Raw genomic sequence first — 23,105 nt, forward strand, 5'->3', positions numbered from 1 at the left:
ACCTTGCGATAAATAGCCAAAAAAAGCCTTAAGCACTGAGCCACTGTGACTTAAGAGTACTGTGGTGTTTAATGAGATTACCATATGTGTTATAAATACTGAATGATATAAATAGCAGAGAGACAGATTTATTGCATTACTAGTAAGCAAATGTGACACTTTAATATACATATACTGTACATATGATACGTTTGAGATATATTTACACATCGCTGGAGGATGAAGTGTAGTTGGTGTGTGGTTAGTGAAGGGTAAATTCAGTGCCTTCGACTAATATTGTCCCCCTTGGTAAATATGAGCAAAGAAGGCTGGGAAAAATTGTCTTGATTTTTTTAACCTTTTGATCTTTTGTTCACAAAAACACTCTGCTCTCATGGATGTCAAACAATTTCAAACACAACACAGGTTTATCTAAAAATTTTATTAAATATAGGTGTGTAACAATTATTGGCACCCTTTTAGTCAATATTTTGTGCTACCTCCCGTTGCCAAGATAACAGCTCTGAGTCTTCTCCTATAATACCTGATGAGGTTGGAGAATACATGGCAAGGGATCTGAGACCATTTCTCCATACAATCTCTCCAGATCCTTTAAATTTGGAGGTCCTCGCTGGTGGTCTCGCTTCTTCAGTTCACTCCACAGGTTTTCTATGGGTTTCAAGTCAGGGGACTGGGATGGCCATGGCAGGCCCTTGATTTTGTGGTCACTAAACCATTTTTGTGTTGATTTTAATCATTGTCCTGCTGGACGATCCAACCATGGTCCATTTTAAGCTTTCTGGCAGAAGTAGTCAGGTGATATCTGTTGATATTTGATAGAGTCCATGATGCCATGTATCCTAACAAAATGTCCAGGTCTTATGCTTTTCGTATGCAAATAGACATTTACCCATAGGGACGGCGGAGAAGAAAATTATGCAGGTGTAGACTAGTAGCTGAGGTACAACTTTTGACTACTCAGGTAGTCAAAAACCATTCTAGCACCCAGATCAGTTACTGATTGAACCGGTTTAATCACAAGTTACTTGAAGAAACCACATGCTTGGTGTTCAGTGGAGTCTTCACTCCGCTAGACCGTTGGTGATGAAACTGCATTACACAGAAGAAAAACAAGAGAGTAAAATGAGAAAAAAGAAAAAGGATCATTGAAGCTTACATGGCACACATCCTTTTTTACACAGGGAATGTTGTCGCAACAAGTCAGCATAATTAATTTATGATAGTGTTTCTCACCACGGGGTTGCTCATTTCATTAACATTAAACCTGCCTCCATTAGCAGAACGAGGCCGAAAGTTTCATATTCATCCACCGCTGCCGCAAGCACGGGTTTAGCGATGCGTTTATACTGAGCTCGGTTACAGAGTTTGAAAGTTCATCCACTCCTCTAAATCTTTATCTAATGGAATATTTTTGTATTAAAATAAAGAGAATGTATGAATTGTTGAGGCTGATAGGCCCACATCCTCTCCCATTAGGGTTTTCTGCAGGTGATCTTAATCGAGCTGATAATATAAAAGTAGATGAGGTGCTGTGTGACTGATAGACAGAGGGGCTATGCGCCATCTACCCAGGTTGCATCATTATCGATATCTCGTATTAGCATGCCATTACATTCAGACTCCTGAGGATTCAGATTTCCTTCTTAATAGTTTAGTGTAGAAGAATGTCTTTGCTTTTGGTGTTAAGAGGTGAGAGAAACTTGAGATACCATTTCTCCAAAACACATTTTATTTTCTTCATGCTTATTAGGGCTGCAATAATAAACCTGACAAAACAATAATTAAAGTAATTTGAGAAGACTAAAATGAATTGAATTATCACCACTTAAACCAGCAGTCAAGTTTTACTATATCTGATGAGCTACATCCAACTAAAACAAAGGAACAAAATCAAGAGGTTAAGTGATTTATAGTATTTTAGCCAAGCTTTAATGATCAATATCCATTTATTATGGGTATTAACATCGTTTATTTAAGACGGGTGATGCTAACTAAAAGTTTAAAAAAAAAAAAAAATACTTATTACAATTATAGTGTAGCCTTTGTTAAAATTAAAAGAATTCTGAAGATCAGAGTCATAGCAAACCTAAGTGTGATTATAAAGTCTGAGAAGATTTCTGTGAACAAGCGGGTGCAAATTTGTATGTTTTTGAATTTATTGAAGAATTAAAGGCCACAATGCAACTACTGTGGTAGTCGTCTTTGGGCGACTCTTCATCCTCCAGTGAGCTGAACCTGGCACCACAGATGCCACATGTGGGAAATGTTAAGCCACTTTTTCTAGTCTTTCCTGCTTTTGGTACGAGCATTGAGATCTATAAAGTAGTCAGTGTCTCTCGAGAGCAACTGCCACTCAATTCCAGCTGTAAACAGCCATAAGGCCTGTGCATCTGGGACAGGGACACCAGGGACAGGTGACTTGGGACGGCAAGTTTATTCAAAACTTGTCTTCATCACCAGACACTCCAGACTTTAAACACTCTCTGCCAGACTTTAAGACTGGTTCCAAATGTACAAGTCATGCTCAAAGCACTGGGGATACATGTGCAATACTGCTTGGCTTGATTCAATGGCAGGAAAATGCCCATGATGACTGCTGTCTTTCCCAGTCATCATGGGCCTGCTGGTTCCTTAGGTCTGCCTACATGTGCTTCCATCCCATTGCTTATCTGGTTAGGGAGTGTTCTCTTAGACTTTGCAAGGCAGTTAGACAGTGGTTGACTAAATCAAGGGCATCTCCACATTGTGGGACTGTGGACTGTCTCTGGGGACCAGTGCATCTCTGAGATCTCTTGCCATGTTAGCCTGGGGCCGCAAGTCATCCAGTTACTATGTGTGGCTGAACAAGGGGCAAGGCTGACCAAAGGGAGGCTGTGTACTGGCAAGGGAAGACTTGCACAATCATGGTGCTTTCCTGTTTGCCATGCAGGGTAATGAGCGACAACAGGCTGTAAGCAAGAGGACTGCAAACAGCTGGCAAATTAGCATTCATTTAGCTAAACTACTGCACTAGACACATCACCCTGTATGTCACGCGCACTCAGTTTAAGATCTTTCTGCTTTCTCATAGGGGTTATGAGTGGGCCTCCTCCTCTAGTGTGGAAGGATCTACACCTCTTTGTCTTTGTGATTTGAATGCTTTCAGATCTGTGATCTGCTTTTATAACATGATAGTGCAGTATATTTTTCTTTTTCTATGTGCAATGATGAAGACACCCATTCCCCCCACCAAACCCCAATTGGCATTCTCTTGGCAGGCCGTGTGTACCAGGCATGCCAGTGGGAGAGCAACTCGGAAAAGGTCGAGCTGTGACATGGCAGTACATCAGGAGATAATTTGCCATGTCCCTCCCTGTAGCTAGCGCTCTCCTATCACCAACTCAGGAGGGTCTGCTGTTTTTGCTACATCACAAGGCAGCTGAACACACTCAGAAGAAATTGTTAACTGCCTTCTTCCGCATGCACGAGACTACAGATACCCACAAATGACTAGCATCACTCTGATTGACAGTGGAGCAGGGGAGAGCCAATTTTTCTCTCTTGGACTCCTGGCCATGGATGAATATGGCATCATTTGGATTTGAGCTCAAATGATAGGGTGAATGCTTTCCTGTTGTACCACTTCAGACCCTTTCTGAACTAGCCAAGCACCTCATTGGGATTCTTCACTGGGATTCTCATTGTAGAAAGAGTAATGCAAGGAAAAATGCTTGCTAGATGGAAAATAGCAAAAAAGGAATACCTCAAAATACTGCGGTCTCATGCCATAGATTTGCAAAACTCTGTGCCTGTCTATTCATAGAAAGTTCTCCACCTTAAGCATGTTTCATTTTTTGTGATCAGAGCTGTTTTAGAGCTGAATATTGCTTACCCAATGAGATATGAGTCCTCTTGTGGTGTTCAATACTAGATTTAGTATCATCTCCACTCCAGCGAGACTATTTTAGGAGATGACGGACTTGGCCTGGCATAAACAAACTGATAGCAGGGTAATGTGGCTTCTTGTAATGAAGCTGTTTTGATTAGATTAATGATGCACTCTGGCAGCTTTCTCAGCGGATATTAACCACCAAGCTGTTTACCAGACGCCCCCCTGCTGCTGCTCGAGGGGAACAGAAAACAACACTTCAGTTTATTGGAGATGGAAGGTCTCTGGCCATGTCACACTCTAAGTGCCAGACCGATTTATTTTTTGAAGTTATTGACTGATTTTTTTGAGTGATTTACTCTTTACAGATCTCAGTGGACTACAAATTTATGAATAGCAGATAAATATTATATTCTATTTTTATTCTGTGTTGACAGTTTTGGTAAATGTTGGTTAGCAGTCATTCTTAGGGCATTGTATTCACCTGCTTTTTGACAACTTGTCAGCTGTTTAATGGGCAATTTTGAGTGATTGACCACCTCATTACGCATAGGAGTATGTTGAGCTTGAACATTCATCAGGATTGTAGTACATACTCATACACAACTATCACAATTATCAGTACTGTCACACTGATTACATAATCACAATTGCTTGGGCTGATTGAGATACATTTATTCTACATGTTTTCATATAGGGTGCAGGGTTGCTTATTGGTTAGCAATAAGCAATAAGCACATTTGCCTCGCACCTCCTGGGTTGGGGGTTTGATTTTGATTTTGCCTGTTCTCCCTGTGCTTCGGGGATTTCCTCTTGGTACTCCGGTTTCCTCCCCCAGTCCAAAGACATGCTCTAAAGACTGATCGGCAATTCCAAATTTTCCGCGAGATTGGGTGTGCCATTGTGCCAAGAAATGGTTGGTACCCCGCCCCCTGCCTTGTGCACTGGTCCCCTGGGATCGCCTCCAAGCTCCCTGCGAGATCTAGTTTTTTCAAGGACAACACTGATTCTGACTTTGCTACTTCCTATAACCTCCACCTCCTTTGCTAATTCCTATATGACTCCACATGCTGAAGTGTCCTTGGGCAAGACACTGAACCCCAAGTTGCTCCTGATGGCAGGCTAGCGCCTTGCATGGCAGCTCTGCTACCATTGGGGTGTGGGTGAATGGGTGAATGAGACACAATGTAAAGTGCTTTGGGTAAAAGCGCTATGTAAGTGCAGACCATTTACCATTTAGATAAGATTTTGTGTTTTATGAGAAGAATACGTTTGCATACTTTAATCTACAGTATGTAGTTTGTTTAAATATCCTAGCTCCCCACATAATTGTATGCTTCCAACATTGTTGCCACAAAGTAAGAAGCATACAGTTGTATAGAATGTCTTTGTATGCTGTGGCATTACAATTTCCCTTCACTGGAACTAAGGGGCCCAAACCTGTTCAATCACTGTTGATGTTACCGAGTTGCTTCTGGAACTGGGAAACGGAAACATAAATATAGAGGGGGGAGGAATGTGATTTTTACTGGTATTTTGGCAATTACGTATGCCAAATGTGAGACTCATGACTAGCTCATGTGTAGGACAGAAAGTGAGCATAAGTGGAACTGGCTTTTCTAAACACTTCATGCTAACTTTAAATATATTTTGCTTTAAGTTTATGAATGCACTTTAGAAGCACTCGGTTGTAACTGTGATTAACTTTCTAAATCACGTCAAAGTCAAGCTGTTAAACAGATTTCCAATCATGGTCATACTCAATTTGTTTGGGCATCTAAGGTTAGATTGGGGTTGTTTTGCATTAGAAATGGTGTGCATAAGCATATGTTGACGTGTCCTCTTGCAGTCACTTTCGACTTTATACTTATTCTCTTCATCTTCCAGGCTCTCACAGACTCTCTCTAAAGCTGTAGCACAGACTTCTCTTCAAATCCCAAATGTCCGATTGTCAGTCGGTGTCAAGCTGAAACTGTTCAATTCACACAAGTCAAACAGCAACGCTCACTGTGATTGACATAGTGAAGAGTGACACACAAGGAACTTCTCCTGACATTACTTTGACCTTTAGTATTGATAATACTTTCAGAAATTAATACGGCAGATCAAAAGATAAATGAATTAGCCTCTTTTTTATGGTCCTCCTTTTAGATAAGCGTTCAGTTTCCTACCGAGATAAGACCTTCAAGTTAAAGGCACACTAGTTAAGGCCACTCACAACGTCTGTGAAGATGCATACTTTTACACAGCTGGAGCGTCTCACATGGCTCGGCTTCAGATGATATTGCTGTCTTTGATGTGGCAGAAGATATGAAACACTCTAAAGATGATTTTCTCTTGAGTTTGAAATTTAACTGATTTCATCCACAAGGTTGCTCATTCTGTAATATAAAGTCTTGACAGTGTTGGCTTTGTTGCAGTCCTCAAATAATGACACGTGTTGATAAAATAAGTTGCAAGTGGTAGAATAGTTTCTTTACCACTTTTATCATGGGCTAAACATCTGACATTTTATTAAATGTGGTGCTTTATATAGCAGATGGAATAGAAAAAGATAGTATACATTTATAATCCAAAATATGACCCAAAATATTTATTCTTTAATATATACAGTACTGTGCAAATGTTAAAAAAAATAGGCACATGTAAAGAAATGCTAGATCCCTTCAAAAATACTCTGGGGTTGTGGGTTCGACTCCCGTCTCTGCCCTGTGTTGGAGTTTGCATGTTCTTCCTGTGCTTCAGGGGTTATCTCGGGGTATTCCGGTGTCCTCCCTCAGTCCAAACACATGCATTGTAGGCTGATTGGCATTCCAGAATTGTCTGTTGTGTGAATGTGTGTGCGATTGTACCCTGTGATGGATTGGTACCCCATCCAGGGTGTCCCCCGAGTTTCCTGGGATAGGCTCCAAGCACCCCGTGACTCTGCGTAGGTTAAGCGGTATAGAAAATGGCTGGATGGATGGGTGGAAACAAAGTCAGTATTTGGTTTAATAATCCTTACTCCCAGAATGCATCAGTAGTCTAAAAATACAAGATAAGATTATTTTTTATTGTAATTGCACAGGCAACGGAATTTAGTTTAGCAGCTATCTAGCTAACACAGTTAGAGCATAATGCCACATATATTACAAAAGAAAATAAAACTAAAAATCCATGATCTAATATTAAATAAGAAGAATAGGTATACAAGTGTATAATATACAGTTCTTAGAGCTGTTCTTAGTGCAAATTAACAGCAAGTGTAGAGTCTGGATTGTACAAATACCATTTTGTAGATGCTACATCAATGTCAGGTGTGTTAAATTCACGTGAAGTCACGTAAACAATGAGCACTGGGCCAGGGTATGTGTCACGTGAGTCTTATTGCGCTGCAAGTTTAGCAGTCATTTGTTTTAAGTACAGTTTGTGCTGTTTTGTAAGGGAATTGGCTGAGCATCTTGGAAAACCAGCCACAGTTCTTCCAGAAACATTGACTGTCACACTTGCTTCTGTTTTTGCAGAAAAAAAGCTGCATTCATTATGGTGTTTTTTTTTTCGGTCTGAAAAGTGTCCTGTTATGTAATATGTTACTTTCTTTACTGGCATACAAAAATTTTTTTATTGTAACATTTTTTCCAATTTCTTTTGTTGGATTGGAAATAATGTTTGGAGATCTAAAATGTTTTAACTGACTCAATAAAGTCAAGTCATAAAATAAACATCTAAGGCAAAATTTTTATTTACGGAATCATTAGGGTGCTTAAGAATTTTGCACAGTACCGTATATGCTCAGTAGCAATATAAATGCCAGGAGATATTTGACTGTGTGTGTGTGTGTGTGTGTGTGTATGTATGTGTGTGTGTGTGTGTATTGATTGAATCCACTAACTGAGTGAAAAAGCAGCAGGCGCCTGATTGAGGACAATGACAGGTTGTGGCATTTTATGATGCATTTATTTTTTTTTACAGTCCTCAGGTCATGTGGATCCAGCTGAATGTTTTAATGACGCATGTTATGCTTTTTCTCCACCATAATGAGGCCTGATTTCTAAGGGCTTTCTGATTCAATACTGGGTTCCGTGCTATAAAAAAAAAGTACAAGCAGCAACAAGGAAAGGGTCTGCTAAGGGTGATTAATTTCCTGTGCACTCTGGTTCAAATGTGATGCTTTTAATTCATCCTCTTAGGCTCTGTTCTGCCTAATTGAAAAAACAAAACAAAACAATGAGTTAGACACATGCAGATATGAATTATCACTACAAATTTTGAAGTTAAGAAGGGCATCTCCTCTACAAGGCATTGACAGACATTGTTATAAGCAAAATTAGAAGTATATAGAAAACCTAGACGAATTAATTGTATTAAATATTAAAATATCTACTATTACAGTAAGTGCAGTATGTACAGATTGTAAAATTGAGTATTGTAGTTAGAATATTTGCACATTTTACTGCATGTACTGGATTTGGAGCATATTAATAATGTAAGATTAATCATACTTAACTGTAAATGACCAGTGTTGAGTAAGTTACTCAAAAAAAGTAATCCACTACAGATTACTGATTACTACTTTAAAATTGTAACCTGATTACATTACTGATTACTGCATGTAAAAAGTAATCAGATTACTAATTACTTTACTTTCACGTTATTTTCATGACCTATCAGACCTACAAAAATACACTACGAAGTGAAACTCCTAGTTCTTTCAGGAATTTTAGCGAGTGTCAATGTAGGACATGAACAAAAAAGGTTGGATTTATCATAAAACCTGCCTCGGGTGTTGTCACTGTTTGTAGGACCACCAGACTGATAAAATATTAAACTTTTCTAACTAGGCTAGTTTAGTGTCGCTATAGTCAAGGGGAGGCACAGCTAAGCTCTCATTGTATGGGTTGTAAAGTATATCATGTTCCCGTAAACTGGAACTCATATAAACATTTACACACCTTGATTGCTCAGCTTCAGAGGATGTTAGTGTTTCAGTTTCCCCTTTACTGGTTTAAATAAATAAATAAATAGCTGTTATATGCATTTTTCCTCACAATGACTGTGTGAGCTAGCGTTTGGCAGAATTGAGAGACTATCAGCCAATAAGACATGAGTGTTTCCATGCATTTTCCTGTAAACCCTGTCTGGTTGGTCTCGCCTCCGTTCAGTGAAGATGTAAAATTACAGGCGGTTTTATTTTACGTAATGACAAATCATTCAAAATGGAGAATTATTCTGGGCTAAAGAAAAGAATCTTCGTGGCAAAACGTGATTTATTTTTAAAATGAATTTGACCTAATATTGTTTTGTTAACAATAAATTTGTAATGCAAGTAATGTAATTTTCTTGACATCAGTAACTGTCAACAAATTACATCAATTTAATATGTAATGCGTTGCATTACTGCGTTATCAGAAGTCATTAGATTACAATAACACTTTGTAAATGACATATACTGTATGTAAAGCTGTGTTCCACTTAGTGCTTAGTGGAAAATTCCACCTTCATACTCATTAAATATGTTTATATAGAAATAGTTGTGATGTGCTTAGTGATTCTGGTGCTGATTTCTTGGTTGGTGCTATATATTCCTGTGAAAATTTTGCGGTTGAGTGCCATGCCTACTGTATGTCACAGGGGCTCATTGCTAATGCAGTTACAATGGCATTTAGTAGAAGATCATGAGGTATAACAGTTAGGTTTCGCTAGTAGCTCCTAAAAATGAGAGCAAGAGCTTCACCTTCACGTTCTCCATTTTCCAGCGACACTCAGTACGTTTACATGGACAACAATATTCCGATATTAACCCGATTAAGACGATACTCTGATTAGGAAACTAGCATGTACACACTGATTATTGATGACCTTAATCTGGCTAAAGTCATACTCGAAGTAAACACAAATTGAATTAAGTCATGTGGAGTACTCCTGTTTTAGTCGCGTTATAGAAGTGCATTATAGACATGTACACACCTTAATCACACGATTAACATCGTGTGGGAGTTTTCACCGCATTTTGCGACAGGACACGTACACACACAGCAAACGAGAGCACGGCTGCGTCCGAAACCGCGTACTTACCTACTATATAGTAGGAGAAATACATGCATCTCGGCTACTATATAGTAGGTAAGTATGCGGTTTCGGATGCAGCCCACGGCTTCAAGCAGTCGTTTATTTATGTAGCATGACAAATAATTAATTGCACTTGAAGCGTCCGTAAAAATGAAATGGCTTACGGCTTGGGGACGTAATGACGTGTGTTGTTAATCGATCTATGTTCTATAACACGTAAAACAGGAACATGAAAGGAATATTCTAAAAGAAACTCATGTAAACACCTTAATCACAATATTGTCTTATTCAGAATAAGGTTAATAATTAGATTACTGCTGTCCATGTAAACCTAGTCATTGATATTAATGATGATCCAATGTAGAATTAGTGGAGACATTGTTGCAAATGTTGGACTTAATGTATCGAACAAAACTCAGCCTGGATCTAGCCACACATGAGATACTGCACATTGCAAGCCGATTTTTTTTTGTGTGTGTTAAATTTACCTATGCTTGTATACTTACTTGAAAGTTTGTTTCTGGTCTGCCCTCCTCAATGTATCTGTGCTCTCACAGACATTTTTAATACTCATAACAAACTCTTACCATAAGCTTAGACTTACTGAGTTGTTTTGCATTGAGTTTCTGCAATCAAATGCATCTGTGTTTCATAGACATGGATATGTCTGATCTAGAATTCTGATCATTTTTTTTCGTGCAAACAACTTCTGATGGTAAACTTGAGCTTTTATTGGCTTTTCCCACGTGCTCAGTCTCCCATGTGAGACTGTAGTGTGTTTACAGGCACAGGGTCTCCTCGGGGTCTGGCAAAGCAAACTGCTGATCAGTGAAAGGCATGAAAGACTGATTGCTGTCAATTATTAACATGCAAGCTCAGCAGAGATTCGAAACGGCTCTAGAGAAACCACCCCGAACCATTCGCGCCCTTTTGGATCAAATATCTCGGTTGATGCAAGCCGTCCAATTCCATTTGATTTGGCCCCATGTCAGTGTGGCGCTGTCACTAACTATTACACTTCTCTTTTTATATTTATCGTTTTACATCGTGTCTCCATCATGGGAGAGCTGAGGCAGATAAAAAATACTGACAAGCTGCGGAAGCTTAAAGTTTTCATAGCTTTGATGAACACGTCCTGCTCACAATGGAGATGAACACATGTCTAGTGACGGACAGTCACACAGCACAGCCAGTGCTTCAGGCCTGTTTTCGGGGTCGCACCCTGCAAAAAAACAAAAACAAAAACGCAACCGTTTGTAGAATTTCTTCTCTTCTTCATTTCAAAAACCATCAATGTGTGGCATTGAGGTGCTCAGCAGGTAATGTGCTAAACACAGCTATGGTGCATTTTCATCTCAATTTGCACAGCGAGCGCTTCCATCTTGCCATCTCTGATGGACAGCAGATAGAGATCTTCCCTGCATTAGCGCCACATTGTTTTAATCGCATTCGTGATGCCTATCAAACGGCTGGAGTGTCCTCAAACAGCCTGCTCATTTGGAAAACAAATCAGCCATGGCCTTGTCATTTGATTAGCGCCAGTTTTGTTAGTCTTGCCTATTATCCTAATTATCTTTGTGGATGTGGGATGTGTGCGCCTTGGGGATGTTCAGTGACCTCCACTGACCCTCCGTCGTCTTCTGCCTGCTAAATAAAAAGCTGATAAATGCCACAAATTAATCACACCTGATAAACAATTGACTGTTTTTAGCCTATTTTGTATCTTATTAGAGGTGTGTGTGTGTGTGTGTGTGTGTGTGTGTGTGTGTGTGTGTGTATGCGTCTGTGTGTGCATGCACGTGCCTGTGGGTGTGTGTGATTGTGTCCCTGTAGTCATCTAGCCACAGAGCCTTGCTTTGTCAGATACCGTCATGAAACAGTTTGAACCTGTTATCTGTGATCCAGGACAGACTACCAGATGAATCAATTCAGTAGGCAAATATCCACCATTAGGTTTTCAGGAGATATCAATCAGTCGATAATGAAAAGTGAGAGCAGCTGATGTGTTGCCGTTGGTGTCGGTTACGATAACTAAACCCTCCTAACAAGTCCAGCCTCGTTATTCTGCAGGAACTCAATGACTGTTTTTGTAAACTTGTGTGTGTGTGTGTAAGTAGGACATCCTTCAGTTTCGGGTGAAAGTTTTGCCCATAGGCAAAAAGCATGCAGATTATGAAAGCTGGAATGGATCAAGCTGAGAACTGGTTCAATGACATCTCCTGGTGTTGGACTTTTGTTTTGTATCAACTGCACCTACTTTTGACAGCTTAATTACTTTTGCTCTTGGAACTGCCTCATTTGATAAATGCAAGACAAAGTTGTGAAATATTAAAGACGCTACACAAATGTTGATGTACGTGAACTCATGTTCATCAGAACACCGCCTAGAGCAGGGGTGTCCAATCTTATCTGGAAAGGGGTGGTGTGGGTGCAGGTTTTCAGTCCAATCAAGCAGGAGCCACGGCTGATTCCACCTGTTTAATCAGTTGAGCTTGGCTTTCAATAGAATCAGGTGTGGCTTCTGCTTGGATGGAATGAAAACCTGCACCCGCACTCGCCTTTTCTGGATAAGATCGGACACCCCTGGTCTAGATGTTAAAAAGCAGTTGTTAAAACGGGGCTTCCTGGGCTGTGTTGTGATTCGGCAGCATTTCATAGAATAAAATGAACACTCTGTGTACAAGTACCGAATAGAACCTGTGTTGAGTCTTTCTTTCATTTTTGCCTTCAGCACTCTGCGCACTTCCAGTATTAATCCTTAAGCAATTGGAAAAGTTCCCAAGCGCTTTTATTAATGTCAACAAGTGGTATAATGGAATATTTACCTCCTGTGTGTGCTGTAAACATTGTAGGATCCGTAATAACCACTTGCGCTTTTAACGTTTCCAAACAGTACGGTGTATGTGATGATGAGTTCGTTCGTTCGTTCGCTTGCTCAGCTGTTAAAGCAGCTGGAGAAAGTAGACCTGGGTCAGGGTTTAGAGGATGTGACCATCACAGATTGGAGCCTTTCATTTTGAAAGGTCTTTTTTATCTGCATGGCTAAGCACGAAATATCAACTCCAAAGGCTCCATCTGTCCATCTAGCATGCGCGACGTGAGTTACTAAACCCGTCCCTTTAGGTATCATGATTGCATGTAGAAATAAATCCATCCAGAGTGTATGTGTTAGCTTTGTGAAAGCCTAATTTTGCCAACTGAAGACAAACGTAAGTCTTAATAGTTTGGTAAAAGTTCTCTGCATTGTGTCTTAGTAAAATTTACTTTACAAGTTTCTCAAAATGATGACTTCATTTTCCTGAAGTCACCTTTCACATTAGAGAACGGAATAAACAGAGCATTTGAAAAGGTTTTGTTCAGCTTTTTAATTAAATACACGCTTATGTTTACACTGTTTTTAGTTAATTATTCATGTCAGATTTTGTGTTTCAACTCGTCTCACTGCCTTTATTCGGCATTGTGCTTGAAGTTCACTGCGCTTCCGGAGACTACTCCTGTCTGCTACTGGAAACACTTAGTGCACAAAATAATAAAATCTTATTCACGTATTATGCACCAACAAGTTTGTACATGGCCAAAGGATTACACTTTAGCACATTTAGTACCAGCTCATGGCACATTTATAAATAAATAAATAAACAATACAGAAAATATTTTCTTGAATTCATGAAATCCAACAAAAGCTTTAACCCCTGATGGTAGCCAAATTGAATTCATTACGCTGGCTTGACAAAGCCAACATACTGATTTCCTATTTAAACGTACTATTTTCTTCCTATTCTTCTTCTGAGACCATTCATTTCTAAATGCTACTCTTCCCAGAGCTTTCAAGCTCACAAGTACAGTTCAGCTAAAGACCCACCTCTTCCGTGAACACCTAACTAACCCCTAAAATGGCAACCCCACATTATCCTAAAAAAAACACCTACTCTGGCACTTATACCTCTACTCTGTGCACTTTGCTTTTCTAGAACTCAATTAAAGATCTTGTATGGTAGCACAACTTGTATTGTTCTCCGCTTGATATATCGCTTTGCTTGTATTTCCTCATTTGTAAGTCGCTTTGGATAAAAGCATCTGCTAAATGAATAAATGTAAATGTAAGTACAGACCTTCAGTCTGTTCTGACTGGACTCACTATGTCTTTTCTAACTGATCGGAATGAAGGTTTTCCTGTTACGGAAGCTCAAAGGGGCAGAATTTCCGGTAAAATTTCATTCAAAACTTCTTGAGCTTTGAAGCTACTTCCAGCAAACTCGGTACCGTCCTCCAGGCTGTTCAGACTGATCAGGCTGTACTGGTTCTAACGGATCAGACTCACGGTTTTCCCGTAGTGGACGATCAAATATCCCAAAAGCTCCTATTCACTTAGACTGCCGAAATGTTCAGAGCCTGGCTCGGAATGTTCAGGATTTCAAACTCTAACTGTGAAAACTCACACTTGGCCTGAAGCCCCTCCTCTCTCCCTCTCACTCTGTCAGTGCACCTGTAACACACTCTCACTTCATCTATCTCTCTATCAATGCCACATAGTCTCTCCATCCATTCTCTATCAATCTACCAGTAGCGCACAGGCACACTCTCTCTCTCCAGATTTCTTTACATCAGTCTACCTGTATCACTCTCTAACTCCTTCTGTCTTTCAAACACTAAAACTCTCACTCTCTATGTACATGTAGCACTCTCTCTCCATTTATCTTTCTACCATTCTCTCCATCTATCTATTTACTAGTAACACTCTATCTACCTATGTGTCTAACACGAAGTATTGGCACCCTATCCATCCATCCATAGAAGTATTAGCACCCTATCTATCTAACTCTACAAGTATTGGCACCCCGTCTATACATCTATTTATCCAACCCTAGAAGTATTGGCACCCTAGTTCTCTAACTCCGCAAGTATTGGCACCTTATCTATCCAACAGTAGAAGTATTGGCTCTCTATCTATATATTTATCTATCTATCTAATCATCTCTATAAGTATTGGTACTCTAGTCTATCAAACTCAACAAGTATTGGCACCCTAGCTATCTAGCCGACGCTACAAGTATTGGCACCCTATTTGTCTATCTATCCAACTCTACAAGTATTGGCACCCTGTCGATCTGTCTCCCTTTCTTTTTTTAAAACTCCACATTACGTTCAGCTTTCAAACTGATAACTATTTTAAACTTTCAGACCGACTGTGTCAAGCCATCAAAGTTTGTCGTGAAACTTTACCTATATCGTTGCCATTGTATTCGGATCACCTTGTGTTCAGGTGTTCGTTGGGGTTGAGGTCAGGGCTCTGAGCAGGCCTCCCATTTTCTTTCACACCAACCTTGGCAAACCATGTCTTTATGGATCTTGCTTTATGTGCAGGGGCATTGTCATGCTGGAACAATTTTGGGTTAGACCTCTTAGTTCCAGTGAAGGGAATTCATTATGCTACAGCATACAAAGGCATTCGAGACAATTGTATGCTTCCAACTTGTGGCAACAGTTTGTGGAAGGCTCATGTATGGGTGTGATGGTCAGGTGTCCGTATACTTTTGGTCATATAGTGTAGCATGTACAGTATGTCTCATTGTTTAGGGGAAGTCAACTCTTTTACCTATTAAGTCAGAAAGCTTAGTCAAGGTCAGAGTAGGTGCAATGCTTATAAAATCACAACCACAAAGATTGGCTTCTACAATAACTGCATAATGAAGTTTAAATTGAGAACTATGGACCACTCTACAGTAACTAGCCCCATGAAGGCAAATAAACTTCATCTCCTGGTGACAAATAAGTAACTCAGTGACTCTGTTAAGGACCACTCACAGCTTCCAGCCACACCTGTGTACTGTCCAACAGCTGGGGGATTAACCATTCATCATCTTAAAAAAAAAATTGCTTGGGTTTGGCACAATTTGTGGGGAAAACGTGCCCCAGTTATAGACAGCTCCAGTGATTATGTACTGTTCTTTGTAAATATGCGTTAATTATAAAATGATAACAGGCATGCTGAGAAAATTGAGCTAACCTGCAGGCTTTCAGCTAAACTAGAAAAAATGTTAAAATAAATGTTAATGATGCCTGTTGTTGTGGTGCCTCTTTATTATAGTCAGCTTGATCAAGGGCTCTTGTGATTATGTGCTGTTCTTTTTAAATAGCTCCAGATCCACCACAACTCTGGTGGAGATAAAGCTCTTGAATGAATGAATGAATGAATGAATGAATGAACAAACAAACAAATAAACAAAATTATTGTAAGCAATTGTATAGCAAAAATACGAGTAATTTTATAGTGCATCTGGAAATTAAAAAAAGCTTTCCATGTGTCCTTGTATGAACCTTCTCAGGCTCTGCTGACTTTTATCACATGCATATCCAATTTTTATAATGAGATCAAAGAGTAATTTTATAACAGGGAGCACGGTGTCATTATTACCAACCTCATTAGGGATCTGATCATCATTACTCTGAAACAGTAAGGCACTGACTGGTAAGGCCTGTAGATATAAAGGCACATGATCACACATTCCAGGGTCTTAGAGAGGAGGAAATGTCTGGAGCACTATTTTGTCACACTCACATGCTTGCGAGTTTAAGGTTTAAACAGCATTGCACTAGCTTTGTGATCTACGTGCCTTTAGCCGAGTAGGAACCAAAATCTGTTCTCTGCTGAATAAAAGATTCACTTCATAATTTTCAAAGACAAGGGTGAGTGCAAGTTAATTCGACCATTTATCCCTAATAAAGTGCTAGAGACGTAATTTATAATTAAGTAAATTGCTGTAATTACAAGCTGCCTCGGCTCAGTCGGCCTCTGTGACTGTTCGCCTTCTCACTCAGGCGCAAGAGGAGGAAACCTTTCCGAGAAGGAGCAGCGGCAGGGGAAATCATGCTTCCATGTAGATTTGAATTTGACGTGAATTGAATTGTGGGTGTGTGAACGTTCCAGCCAGAGCTTTTCATTTTGCTGTGAAGGTCCCAGCTGACATTTTGATTTCATTTGGAATGTCTTGATTTTCTGTTAGAGATATCGATACATCTGTCCCCAAGCCAACAAATTGACTGAACACTCAGAAATACATGCTTTTCAGTATTTTACTTACAGAAGGCCATGCACTTTTGAAGAGCATATAAGAGAGTGCTTGACCACACTGAAATATTGATTCTGCTCTTTGGGGTTTAACTCCTAAACAAAGTCGACAATAAATGAAATGTTTGCTTTAATGAATAAAAAGTTTATAATATTAGTATATTAACTTGACCTTTTTGCAGTAGAACAGTTAATAGTTCATATTATTTTGCTGTAATACTAACCCACACAATCAAGGTCTGCGTTTCGTATTATACTACAACACCGTTAAATGATTGATTCCGATTGGTCAGACAGTGTTGATTAATTTTTTATAAGAGCACGGCTTGGACAGTTCCTGATTCAAGGCACAATACAGGTTCATATTAATGTGCTAGTTCTAATACTTTGTCGTTTCAGGGTTAATACCTTGCACAGGGACTTGTATGGTGGAGACTCGATTACTCGATTCTGATTGGCTGACGTGAGAGGTGTGCATTCAGACCGGTGAGTGCACAGGTAGTTCCAGTATTTTTAATCACCGTTCTAAATTAATGTGCTGCCTATAATTAACTGTAACCATAGTAACGTACAGTTGCATACAGTAGTTAAACTCAGAGCTTCATTATTAGTAGACATGCGGCACAGACACACACAATCTCTCTCTCTAATAACTATTTATTATTATTCATTCAAATAAATGTAATTTTATCACACTAATTTATCTCTGTATGATTTGGAAAGTGAATAATTCTAGATCTACAAACCCGTATATAAAACAACTAAAAAAAATGAACCGTTATTTTTATCCTTTCAGTCAAATTTTGCACTGCAAACAACAATGATAGCTTTGACTTTCCAATTCTGGCGAGTGACCATGGTATAAGCCGGATAATCCACGGTTAGGTGTGCATTACACCATTTTAATGAACAACATGGATACAAAGAACTGAGGCAAGGCAGAGGGCAGTTTCCCTTACATATAATTGTTTATCTGGTGTTTTTTTTTGCCAGGAGATATTTATTTAACATACTTGGAAGGAGTCAGTAAAGCTGTTAGGTAAAACTGTTGCTTTGGGTTTTCAGTTAAGGCTTTGAGTAGGACGTGTCATTTTTTTAACTAATAAAAAAACAACAATCCTGTAATCGCTGTGGTATAGGAAGACTAAAGCACATTAAAACATGCTGTTATTGGAAAATAATCAACTTCTGATGGGGTAACCGCATCATACCACCCTGTCATTGATTATTTTCCTATAAAAGCACACCTTGTTGTGTTTTATTCCTTACATACATAACAGAGATTATGTGATCCTCCAGCTTTACGCTGGAAATTGTTCAAATGCAAACAGGCTTTGATGGACGTTTCCCGCTGTGCATGCACCTAATCATTTTGAAATAAGCGTGACTCATACCCATCCATCCATCATGCCTAAAGCTTAGTCCCTCCTCTTTTTGATGAACTCCGAATCGGAATAGTGTACGCTTGACTTTTGAATGAGGTGCATCAGTGTGGCGTATTTCTGCCTGTAATTTAGTACGATTGTCCAAAATGCAAAACGGAACAGAGGGCCTTCTGTGCAGCAGGTCATTCAGAAAGACCCGTTGCTTAGGAGCAGAAGAAATGTGGTGAAAAGAAACTTGCTGAGAGGTCATGTAGAGCTTCTTTTTTTTTCTACTTCACAGTAATTTGTGAGCAACTGGTATCCCATCCTGTGCTATACAGAACAAAAATAAAAAAGTCTCTCAGCTATTAATTCTGGTGTGTGGTACTCGGGTTCTGAATGGAATAAATTGTTCTCGCATACTGATTTGTACTGAACTGGTTTGAAGCTCATTACTACTGCACATTACTATGTGCAGACCATTACTACTGTTGTTTTATGTTTGTAATGGCCACATACTATGACTATTAGCCCATAGGCACACATGGTGTAAACTGGGTAGGAAACAGCCTGGCTTTGTTGGATGAGTAAGCAGAGCTGTTGTTTTTCTCATATTCTATCACTTTCAGCTTGACAGGACTCAGGTTGAATGTGTTGTTCTTGAGATTAAACATGACCTGATGTTATTATTATTTATGCTGGACCATGTCTGTGATTGTGTCCTTCATCTCGGCCTGTTTTCTCCTGAGATAGACTTTTTGAGCTCATGTGCATTGCTGTGTACATGGCAGCTTGATATTTGCCAGCTTATCCCAGAGTTGTTTACTTGTCACTTGAGCTCTCGCTTGGCCCGGCGCTCAGCGTCTACTATCACACATGTGCTGCTATGTCATGAGGTGACAGCAGAGTACAAGCTGACAAATTGTCACAGGGGGTTAGGCTAGCTTCTATAGCCACTGGAGTGCAGAGCCAGTAGGTCAATAATCAGGGCAGGAACAGAAGGAGAAGTGTTCACCCCTGTTTTCTGGTTTGTTAGTTTCTCTCTCTTTTTTTTTTTTTTTTCTTTTTTTTTTCGGTCTGACTATGCGAGGAATAGACACAGCAGTTCACACATTTTAATAATTAAAACGATTAGGACCAATATTATGATGTCATATTGTCATTACATCCACATTCCTAATCGTGAATGCTCTGAAAAATTCATAATATTATGACTGGCAACCAGTGATGGAAAAGATTCAAGTCATTTTACATGAATATACTGAAATATCCGCCTGATAATATTTGGAAGACTTGGAACTATTTCTGAATTACATGTCCTTGAATTAAAGGGCCCGATGTGCACTCTGCCTTTACTGAAATTTGCATGGAAACAACAGGTTTAGGGAGGTGGGAATAAACCTGATAATCCAGAGGAAATCTATGCGAACATTTTGAAAATTCCTCACAGACCGTAACCTGAGCTCAGGATCAGACTGGGGTGGACCCTGGAGCTGTGAGACAGGAATGCTACCCACTGTACCATCACGCCGCCTGTTATTTTGATCTCTAAATATCCGTTTGTTCTGCACAGTAAAATCTGTAGTGTTGAATTAACACACACACTTTCTTTTTCATGTCCAGTTGGACACAAATGAACTCTGAAACAATTCATTCAACACTAGCTGTTAATTCAACACTGGGGATTTTGCTGTGTGAGATCTACTTGCATCTAAATTACTATACACTACATGGCCAAAAGTACACAGACACCTGACCATCACAGCTGTACGTGGGCCTTCGCAAAACTGGTGCTGCAAAATTTCCCTTCACTGGAATTATGACGCCCAAACCTGTTCCAGCAGGACATTGTTCCTGTACACAAATCGAGCTCCATGAAGACATGGTTTGCCAAGTTTGGAACACTGACTGCACCCCAGGCCGCCTCGCCCGACATCAGTGACCTGACCTCACTAATGCTCTTGTGGCTGAATGGTTCAATCCTCACAGCCACACTCTAAAATCTAGTGGACAGCCTTCCCAGAAGAGTGGATATTATTATAACAGCAAAGAGGACACTACATCTGGAATGGGGTGTTCTAAAAGCACATATGGGTGCAATAGTCAGGTGTCCACCAAATTTTGCCCCCCATATTCATGTACATAGTAACATTTCATTCACTTCATTATTGGCAGAATCAACTTCACACCATTATATATACAAACCAAATTGGGCGCCCAAGCACACACACGCGCACACACACACACAGTTATTTTGTTATGAAATCTGTACAGAGTTACTCAACTGGACTTTGTGTCCTAAGAGTGATGTTACCACATAAAAAAAAAACATCAACATTGTATCCTATCCAAACAAAGTTCAACCATCAGGCTAGGCTACGTGTGTCTAATATTGTCAGTTAGCAGAAAAACGTGGGCCGAAATATGGTTGCGTTTAGACACATAAAAGCCAGTTATAGCACTGTCAAGTGTATTGTGAACCTAAAGTGGTCCAATGTGCAGCATTTCAACTTTGGGCTGAAGCTGTAAACATGTGGTCTCTTCGACATGCTGCTGCTTTATGGCTGTGTTCTGGCTGCCAGATTCGGATGAATTCATTGCTGTAATTCCACAGTGATATGTGGGCCAGATGAAATGGTTAGTGTGGGCCATCCCTGGGCAATTACTCATTTGATATCGGGGATTGTTTGTGCAAATCTTAAACAGAATGGAGCCACTGACAGTTTACAGTGCAGATCAAGGTAGCCAGTTGGTATTCGTATTAGCAATGTTGGGTTACTTTTTATATACTAATGCCATATAATGACATACTAATGCAAACACCACAATATATTATTCATTGGTGATTCATTCATATTTATTATTGATTGATTATCACAAATCCCCCAACCACAAAGTGTAGCAGTCTTGCAGTGTGTGTGTGTGTGTGTGTGTGTGTGTGTGTGTGTAATATGCCGACCTCATACAGTTTGGTAACACTCAATTTCTAAGAATAAATATTTTTACCTTCAGCTAAGTCAATCAAACTCCCACCGCCCCTTAAACTGATGTCCTTACTGTGTTCTGAAAGCCACCCTGAAGGGGAACACGTCATCCCTTTGAATCAGCAGTAGTTTAGTGCAGCCTTCCAGCATCTCTTCTACAATAAAACTCTTAACATCGCAGCAGCTAAACTCTTAACATCGCAGCAGCACAACACGAGTGAATGCAATAGCAGGTGTCCTTTCATGGGAATCCAGATGTTTTATTCGACACCATTGTATAAGCACAGTGTACCATATAGTAATTTATAGAAAACCACTTTCTTTAGAAAACCACTTCGGTTCAGTAAGACACAATGATGGTGATGTACACCATGTGCACCTACATATTAAAAGTCTTACAGAGCATCCGTCATTGTGCGATTGTGTGTGAAGTGTTTAAAAAGCTGGTGTGGAAATAACACTGGTAAAATGGAAGCATATTGGGGTATTGTTTGTTTTTTGTTTTTTTTGCGATGCGCTTGAGACTGAAAACACGTTCAAACCAAATTATCCTGGGTTTGTTTGTTTGTTTTTGTTTGTTTATTCAATGCCCCATCATCATTCCTGCCACCAACACCAAAAAAAAAATACACTGTTATATATAATGGTATATAATATACATTAGGTGGGCTAACTGATCACACTTTCTTTCTTTCTTTCTTTCTTTCTTTCTTTATTTGCAGATTTTTTTTTTACAGAATATGTTTAACATTATCTGCTGCTTGATGACAAGATAACAAAAGACACTTTAGGACAATTAATTTGAAGATCTTTTTTTTTTTTTCCACCATCGTTGGTTTTGATGATCTTTGACATTGTTGCTGCATCCACCTTGCCTTGTTCTGAGCAAATCTGTCTGCTGTTCCTGGTCTTCAAAATAATATTAATCGCACAGGGTTTCGAGTAACAGGCCACGTCTCAGTCCACTTCGAAGTGGGCTTTGCCAAAGGATAGAGTAAGGGTGCATAGAGAGCGCTGCAGGGATGACGTATTTTTGTAGAACAACCCGGAAACGTCACCCTGAAAATAAGCTCTGTGACCAGCAAAAGTTTAGCATTTTTACATTTTTGTTCATTAAGGTGACCTTCACAAACGAACACACACTTTTCTGAAATTTGAAGCCTAAATACAATCGCCAGAAGTAAAACGTTGTTAGCTTCTTATCAACCGCCTTTTTGAAGACACGTTAACTCTTAACAAAATCACGAGTGGAGTATTACTGATGTATTCTATGTCGTAGAATAAAATGTGAACATTTCTTGAGCTTGTGTTAACCTTAGACCTTATTTCAGGTGTTTAACCAAAAATCCCACTGACTTCGGGACGATGGAGCCGGAAGTGCTAAAATGCTGACTCGTTTCCGGGTTTTAGGACTCGTTCCCGCAGCACTCTATAGCTAAGTGGATCTAACAGGGACGTGCAAATGAAGACCGCAAGTACTCCATTTCAGATAGGGCTGCGATACTCATCCTTTAAACCAAGTATATTTTTTTGCTGGCAACCAAGAACATGGTTCTGAGCATTTCACATGATTATCTTAGCATTTTCAAATGGCATTGAAATGATGTACAACACTGCAGTGCTACTGCAAGTATGAAATTATTTGGTTGGGGGCATTTTCTAAACCAGATATATTAATATAAGCTATGCGGCAGGGTTACAGATGATAATGCCTTGGTACTGTCTTCCTCTGATGCTAATGTAACCCAGCCTGTTTTTAAAATCGTGATGCA

General features: G+C 39.6%; 1 protein-coding gene across 14 annotated transcripts in view; it reads left to right on the top strand.

Moving 5' to 3' along the window:
• lpp (LIM domain containing preferred translocation partner in lipoma) overlaps positions 1 to 23,105 on the top strand; it is a 239,637-nt gene that overhangs the window by 76,764 nt on the left and 139,768 nt on the right. For 2 of the 14 annotated variants that reach the window (XM_047158490.2, XM_047158491.2), the window contains one exon: positions 17,385 to 17,471. The exons of the other annotated variants lie outside the window; for them this stretch is intronic. The gene's annotated coding sequence lies outside the window, so the exon portion shown is untranslated. The remainder of the gene's footprint in view (positions 1 to 17,384; positions 17,472 to 23,105) is intronic. 14 annotated transcript variants of the gene reach the window in all.

This window comes from Ictalurus punctatus, chromosome 11, assembly GCF_001660625.3.
Source record: "Ictalurus punctatus breed USDA103 chromosome 11, Coco_2.0, whole genome shotgun sequence".
In the NCBI taxonomy this organism is placed as follows: Eukaryota; Metazoa; Chordata; class Actinopteri; order Siluriformes; family Ictaluridae; genus Ictalurus; species Ictalurus punctatus.